This window comes from Patagioenas fasciata, chromosome W, assembly GCF_037038585.1.
Source record: "Patagioenas fasciata isolate bPatFas1 chromosome W, bPatFas1.hap1, whole genome shotgun sequence".
Taxonomy (NCBI): Eukaryota; Metazoa; Chordata; class Aves; order Columbiformes; family Columbidae; genus Patagioenas; species Patagioenas fasciata.
In genome coordinates, this window is record NC_092559.1 from 65606980 (window position 1) to 65615300 (window position 8321).

Here is an 8321-nt window from a genome sequence, read left to right on the forward strand (position 1 = left end):
TGATGATTGCATTATCCTTTAAATGCCTTCCAATAGCACCCAGTATGATCTTCTCCATAATTTTTCCAGGAACTGAGGTTAGACTAACAGGTCTGTAGTTTCCTGTGTACTTTCTTCATGCCCTTCTTGTAAATTGTAATAACATTGTCTAGCTTCCAGTCAGCAGGGACCTCCCCAGACTCTCAAGATCAATAGGGGTCATGCCATAACATTCATTAACTCCTTCAGTACTCTGGGACAAATCCCATGGAATTATGAATATTCAACTGATTCAGATGATCCCTTACAATTTCAGTTCCCATAGTCATGGCCTCCAATTCAGAGGACTGGACAGCCCAAGATCTATCAATATTATTAAAGACTGAGGCAAACAAAAGCATTGAATGCCTCCACTTTTCCTTCATCCATATTTGTCAGGTGACCATCTTCAACAAGTATTGGTCCAATGTTTTCCTTGGACCTCCTCTTGCTATTAATGTACTTAAAAAAGCCTTTCTTCTTGTCTGACACAACATTGGCCAGCTTCAAACTGAGCTGAGCTTTAGCCTTCTGTGTCTTCTTCCTTCCTATGCAAACCACAGCTCTGTAATTTTCCTGTAAAGCATGACCTTGCTTCCAGAGAACATATAATTTCTTTTTCCTCTTGAGTTCCAAGAAGAGTTCCCTGTTCAGTCAAACTGGTCTTCTGCTCTGCTTGCTTGACTTTTGACATTGGGATGGCCTTCTCCTGTGCTTCTAAAAGGTGGTTCTTATAAACTGACCAGCACTCATGAACTCCTAAGCCCTGAAAAGCAGATTCCCAGGGGACACTGCTATAGTAGTTCCCTGAATAGCTTTAAGTTTGCTCTCTTGAAATCCAGGGTAGCAACTCTGCTGACCTTTTTTCTCATTATACTGAAAAATTTAAATTCAACCATTTCTTGATCACTGTGCCCAAGATAGTCACCTACCATCACATCTCCTACAAGTCCTTCTTTATTCACAAATAACAAGTTTAGGAGGGCATCTTTCCTAGTTGCCTCACTGAGTATCTCCTACAAAGTTCAGGAATTTCCCAGACTTACTTGCCACAGCAGTATGGTATTCTCAGTTGATGACTGGGAAGTTGAAGTCTCCCATAAGGACAAGGGCTACTCATCCAGAGATATCTCCTAATTGCCTATGGAATACCTCATCAGTGCTATCATCCTGGCTGGGCAGTTGGTAGTAGACACCCACAGTAACATCTGCTCTGTTTTCCATCTCCCTAATCCTCACCCAGAGACTCTCAACTCGATCACCCCTAACTGTGAGGGCTGTACAGTCACATGTCTCCCTTGCATACAGAGTGTAACACTTCCACCTCACCTGCCCTGCTGATCCCTCCTGAACAGCCTGTAGACCTCCATCCCAGCACTCCAATCATGGCACACATTCCACCAAGTCCCACTAATATCAATGACAACATAGCTCTGGGAACTAACCAACACTTTCAGTTCATCCTATTTGTTTCTCATACTGCGTGCACTGGTGTACAGGCATTTCAGATGTGCTCCTAAGCCCTCAGTGCTCCCTGGAACAGCGTAAATGTTCCCACTACTATTTCCACCTTCAGGTGATGCCATGCCAACTCTTGGCTTACCTTCAGCTTCCCTGACAGTTTCCCCTTCCCTGATCAGTTCTAGTTTAAAGCCCTCTCAATCAGTCCCACCAGCTTACAAGCAAAAATGCATTTCCCCCATCAGGTCAGGTAGATGCCTTCAGGCTCCAGCATACCTTGTGCCTCAAAGACTCTTCTATGGTTATAAAAAAAAAAAAAGTTTTAGCAGATGCATCAGTCCTGGAGCCAGGTATTAATGTCTTTGGCTTGCCTGTTTTTTCTGAAGTCTTTCCATATTACTGGTAGGATGGAGGAAAACGCTGCTTGTGCTCCTTAATCTTTTAGCATCCTTCTCAGGTTCCTGAAATCTCTTTTGATCAACCTTAAACTTCTTGTTGCAACATCATTAGTACCCACATGAAAGAGTGGGAGTGGGTAATAGTCTGAAGGTTATACTAAGTTGAACAGTCTTACAGGGACATCCCAGATTTGGGCCTCAGGGAAGCAGCAAACTTACCTCAAAAGAGGGTATAGTCTGCAAATGAGTGCCTCTGTTCCACTCAGGAAGGAATCACCTATAACCATAACTCACTTTTGTTTCTTCTCAGTGCTGGTCTTAATGCAGCTCTTGATGTGAGGGGTTGGTTGATCTAACCTTGGTGGGAGTACTTACACAGATTTAGAAGCATAGAATCATAGAATCATAGAATGGTTTGGGTTGGAAGGGACCTTCAAATGTCATCTAGTCCAAACCCCTGCAATAAGCAAGGATATCTTCACCTAGATCAGGTTGCTCAGAGCCCTGTCCAACCTGGCCTTGAATGTCACCAGGGATGGGACATCTACCACTTCTCTGGGCAACCTCTTCCAGTATTTTACCACACTCACTAAAAAATTTCTTCCTCATGTCTAGCCTGAATCCTCCCTCTTTTAATTTAAAACTATTACCCCTTGTCCTATCGCAATGGGCCCTGCTAAAATGTCTGTCCCCATCTTTCTTATAGGTCTGTTTTCAGTACTGAAAGGCCACAATAAGGTCTCCCCGGAGCCTTCTCTTCTCCAGGCAGAACAATCCCAACTCAGTCTTTCCTCGTAGGAGAGGTGTACCAGCCCTCTGACCATTTTCGTGGCCCTCCTCTGGTAGCTGCACATTCCCCTGAGACCTGGAGCCTTCATCAGGGCAGTTGATGGCTCCTTAGCACCTTTTGTGCCCTGCTGTGCCTGTCCCCATGTATACACCTAGGGTGGTACCAAGGTACTGACAGTCACATCCTCCCCTATCCTGGGGCAGGGTGACTCCACCCAGCTGGGGGGGTGTCCTGGTTTTGTTAAAAACAAGTTTATCTTTTAGTGAATTTTCCTGTCAGCTAAAGCCTTCTTACTAACTGCACTTTCCTGAAAGCTAGATACATGTTTTGGTAGATATAGCAATGGAACGCAAGGTCGCTGATAAGTATGGATGCACATCCCGCGAGAAGGGCAATGAGGACTAGTGAACTGAAACTGACCAACTAAGTATTCCATCCCATTCATGTGATACTTCATGTAAAAGTGGGGGATCATGAGGATCTCGTCCCTTTTTCTTATGGTCAACATTAGAAGAAGACCTTGCAAGCCGTCCCTGTGAACTGAGGCCTAGTGACAGACTGAATCCAGTTCCAGTTGGCTGCAGAGTCCAGTCCAGGACTTCCAGGTGCCGGCCCTACATCTGCCGGAGCAGTTACCAAGACTTTCAAGATTGGTTTTGTATATTTTGTATTATTTTCTCTATTTTATTAGTAGCATTAGTAAAACACTTTTAATTTTTCCAACTCTCTTCTCTCTGTCCTTCTTTCCCTCCCAGTTGCCTGTCCTTAGTGGGAAGGAGGAAGAGGGAGGGGCTAAAGGGGGAAAGGGGGATGAGAGGGGGTTAACAATACATCTGCCACAGTTTACTGTCACCCTGCAATCAAATCTTGACAGGGGGCAGGAGGGGTAGGACCCTCAGTCGATTGATAGGGTCCTTAAGGTGGAGGTGCACAGAGTAGCGGAGAAGTTTCTGGGCTATGTTGTAATGCCCACAGCCAGATCTGACCAGGCTATAAAATGGGGTCCCCACTGAAGACCCCCTTTGAGTGGTCTTCTCAGAGCAGCAGGTTTGTGAACTGGAGCCCTGAGACTGAGAGCACCTCACCTCCTCCTGTGGTGAGTGGTTATTCTTCTCTACTGGATATATCCTTGAATGACTCCTTGCCTAACCCAGGCAAGTGTGAGTCCTCTCCTAACCCAGGCGAGTGACTATTTCTCGTGGGTATCTTGGAGTGAGAGGCCTCTGGTTTTGTTTCTTGTGAGTGTATGTGTGCATGTTGTGGATCCTCTTTATTCTTATATTGTCGTTTCCCAATAATCTCCTCAACTGATATCTGAAATTGTATTTTATGTTGTCGGAGGGCTAAATAATTGTATAAACCCTGTTTCTAGTTGGTTTATTGGTTACACTTTTCCAGTTAGAATAAAGTCTGTTTTGGAACTTGTTGTCTGTCTAAAATTGACTTCTGAGGTGCCTCCATGACAACTACATCAGTCAATTCCCTCAGGACGCTGTGATGCATCTCATCAGGTCCCATAGACTCATGTATGTTCAGGTTCCTCGAGTGGTCACGAACCTGATCTTCTCTTTCAGTGGGAGGGACTTTGTTCCCCCAGTTCCTGTCTTGCAGTTCATTTTCCACTTGAGAAGTGTAGGAAGAGAGCTTGCCAGTGAAGACTGAGGCAAAGAAGTTGTTGAGTACCTCAGTCTTCTCCTCATCTGTTGTTACCAGTTTACCATCTTGCTCATTGGAGGGGCACACTTTCTTTGACCTTCCTTTTCTGGTTGATATACCTGTAGAAGCTCTTGTTGTTCTTTGCGTCCCTTGCCAAGTCCAGCTCCAGTTGTGCCTTGACATTCCTGACCCCATCTCTGCACAACCAGGCACTGTTGGAACGATAAAGGACTCAGCAGTCCGATTCCATGTGAATCACGCAAAAGCCATTTATTACAGAAACATGTCTCCTTATATACGCAACTATTCTCTAACCACAAATCCACGCTCCAAGCATGGATTCTCTAAATGAACATCATGGGCAGTCCACACGCTGGAGCTCCTTACCAGTTGTCCATTGCATTATGAGAGCAAAAGGATAGTTAGTATTGTTTACAATTAGTAGTCCGATTACATAATCTGGGTTCCACCTATGGCTGAAAGCTTTTACAAGTTTGGACATAATCTTTTTCAGAGCAGCTTCCACCTCAGCAGTAAGCGTTCTAGGAGAGCTAATGTCACTATCCCCTTTCAGCAGTTTTACAATTGGAGCTAATCCTCATTAGTGATCCCACAAATGGTCTGGACCCAATTCAGATCACCCACTAGCTTTGACCCATCATTTAAGGATTGAATGACAGGTTGACATACTATTTTCTGAGGTTTCACTGTGGACTGAGAAATTTCCCAACCAAGATATTTCCATGCTGGTTGAATTTGTACCTTTTCTGGAGCATTTTGTAATCCTCTATGCTGCAATGTATCAGATACTTCATTTATCAACAAATCAGTTGAAAAAGTTTCCCCAGCTATTAATATGTCATCCATGCAGTGGTAAATCACTAACTCAGGATGAGATTTTCTGATTGATTGCAAGGCCCAGGCTACATAAATCTGACACATAGTTGGGGAATTTTTCATTCCCTGTGGCAAAACTACCCATTGATACCTTTTTGCAGGTTCAGCCTTATTTACAAAATGTATGGAAAATGCAAAACGTTTACAGTCATCAGGATGCAAAGCAATGGTGAAAAAACAATCTTTCAAGTCAATTATTAAGATCTACCAGTTTTCTGGAATCATGACAGGGGATGGTAATCCTGGCTGTAATGCTGCCATGTCTTCCATGGTATCATTAATTTTTCGAAGATCATGTAACAACCTCCATTTGTTTGATTTTTTTCTGAATAGTAAACACAGGAGTATTCCAGGGACTTGTAGACGGCTCTAAATGCCCTTTTTCAAGCTGTTCCTGTACCAGATCTTCGACATGGGCGAGTTTTTCTTTACTGAGTGGCCATTGATTTACCCAGACTGGATCATCATTTTTCCACTGTAATTTCAGTACTGGTCGCCCATCATCAATGGCCGCTTCTAGAAATGCTGTTGTTTTGTCACCGGAGTTTCTCCTAGTTGTCCTAACACATCTCGTCCTAATAGAGAAACAGGGATAGACATCACAGAAGGTCATACAGAACATAGTGAATCATCAGATAACTTCATTTGTAAATGATATTTGCTCACCTGGGTACTCTGCATACCCCCAACACCCATGACTGGTATTTGCGGAGACTTGAGAGGCCACCAAGCTGGCCAATCTTTTTTGCTGATAATAGTCACATCAGCACCTGTGTCTACCAGAATTTCAAAAGTCTATGAACGGCCAGTTCCATTGGCTTTGCCTTACTAATGTCTAGAGCTAGATACAACTCTGCATTGTCAGTAGAATCAAAGCTTCCTTCTGCACACTCTTTAATTGAAACTTTTGGAACATTTGCTTTAAATGGAACCAATTGACCTATCTTTGATCCTTTGGGAATGTGGACTGGTGGACTAAGAGTCCATACCATAATTGAAATGATACCGGCAAAATCTGCATCAATTATATCTGGAAGTATAAAAATGCCTTTTCTAGTGACAGATGATCTCCCTAGAAGCAAAGCACTTAAACCATGCCCTAATGGTCCAGTCATGTTTGTTGGTATGCATTGTACCTGAGTGTCAATTAATGTTACGTCTTTCATAGTTTCTACATCCACTTCGGCACTCCCTGAAGTGGTAGCGGTGACTGTGTCCAAGCAGCCTGAGACCTCACTTGTGTCGTTGCACCAGGTCTCGGTGCGCTCGTTCCCCTGTTTCCCGGTGCCTGTCCACTTTTATGAAGACTAGACTTACAGTCTTTAGCTTTGTGTCCAAATTTTCCACAGCGGTGACATACATTATTGTCTGTTGGACCTGTAACCCTCTTATTTGATCTGCGGTAAGTCTGACTGACATGACATTGGAATCTGTAATGCCCTGTTTTTCACATTTAAAACAAACTCGGTCTGATCTATTCGGGTTGTGAGCTAACAGGGGCTTAATAGCAGCCCCAAATGCAGAAGCCATAAGACCAAATTTCTCTTCGTCTGAGCCCACCCTGGCACAAGCATCCATCATCTCAGCTAATGAGCTATGCTTTGGTAAAGCAAGCAAAATTTTCTTACAAACCGGGTTAGCATTCTCAACTGCGAGTGTCATAAACAAAGGTTCTTTTACATTAGTATCAATCGGTGCCCTATCCAAGACTTCCCTTAGGCGGTCAAGAAAAGCCATATACGATTCATTATCCTTTTGCTTTACCTGAGAGTACGGAGGGACTGCTTTACCTTCTTCCGGTAGAGTTCGGAAAATATCTCTTGCAAGAGAGGAATTCTGCCGCAAGATGGCAGTATTTAACCGTACCTGCGCTTGAGGGTTAGCAAATTCCCCCGATCCTATCAGGGTATCTTTCGAAGCAAGGCGTAACGGGTCTCCCTCATCACGGTCTAAACTAAGAATAGGTGCTTCCTCACAAGCATCAATCCACCTACTTCTCCAGGGAACTTCTTGCATTGGTGTTAGTAGCAACGTAGCTAGCTGACGACAATCGTAAGGAGTTAATATTTGCCCATCAAAGAGAGTATTAATAAAGCCTTGTGTATATTTTCCATGTAATCCATACTGCTGCACCACTTTTCTAGCCTCTTTTATCTCCTCCCAACGCAACCCAGCCCACCCAGGACTCTGATTACCCTGTTCGTCTCGTTGGTAAAAGACTGGGTATGCACTTGTTATTTCAGCTTCTATCATTGCATTTCTGATAATTCCTCGCTGTTGGAACAATAAAGGACTCAGCAGTCCGATTCATTGTGAATCACGCAAAAGCCATTTATTACAGAAACATGTCTCCTTATATATGCAACTATTCTCTAACCACAAATCCACGCTCCAAGGATGGATTCGCTAAATGAACATTAGGGGCAGTCCACACGTTGGAGCCCCACTGATGATAGTTCCGACGACTCACACCATGCTGAGGCCCTGTTAATGAAGAAACGCCCCTCTTTCTCACAGCAGATTCTGTTCTCAGCTTCTCGAAGTGGCCTTGAGATTCCTTTGGGCCTGACTAATTCAACAACATATCTCCTTCTAACGAAACCCCTCCACAAGGCACTGTCCCTATACTCTTCCCAGGATACCTGTCTCTGCTTCCACTGCCTGTGCATTTCCTTCTTGCCCTTTAGTTTGACCAGCAGGTCTTGACTCAGCCATGCCATCCTCTTGCCTTTCTTACCCGTTTTCTTACACCTAGGGATCGAGACCTCTTGTGTTCTATGCAAAACATCCTTAAAGATCCTCCAGCTCTCTTCTGCTCCCTTGTCCCTGAGGGCAGTTTCCCAGGGTGTCCTGTTGACTAACTCCTTGAAGAGCTGGAAGTTTGCTTTCCTAAAATTCAGGGTCCTGACTTTACTCTTTGCCTGTCCCACATCCCTCAGGACTGCGAACTCCACTAGTGCATGATCACTGCAACCCTGGCTGCCTCCAGTCTTAATGTCACCAATTAGCTTGCTTGCGTTGGTGGGGTGAGGTCCAGTATCGTGCCCCCCCACCCACTAGGCCTGTCTGTTACCTGGCTGAGGAAGTTATCCTCAATGCAC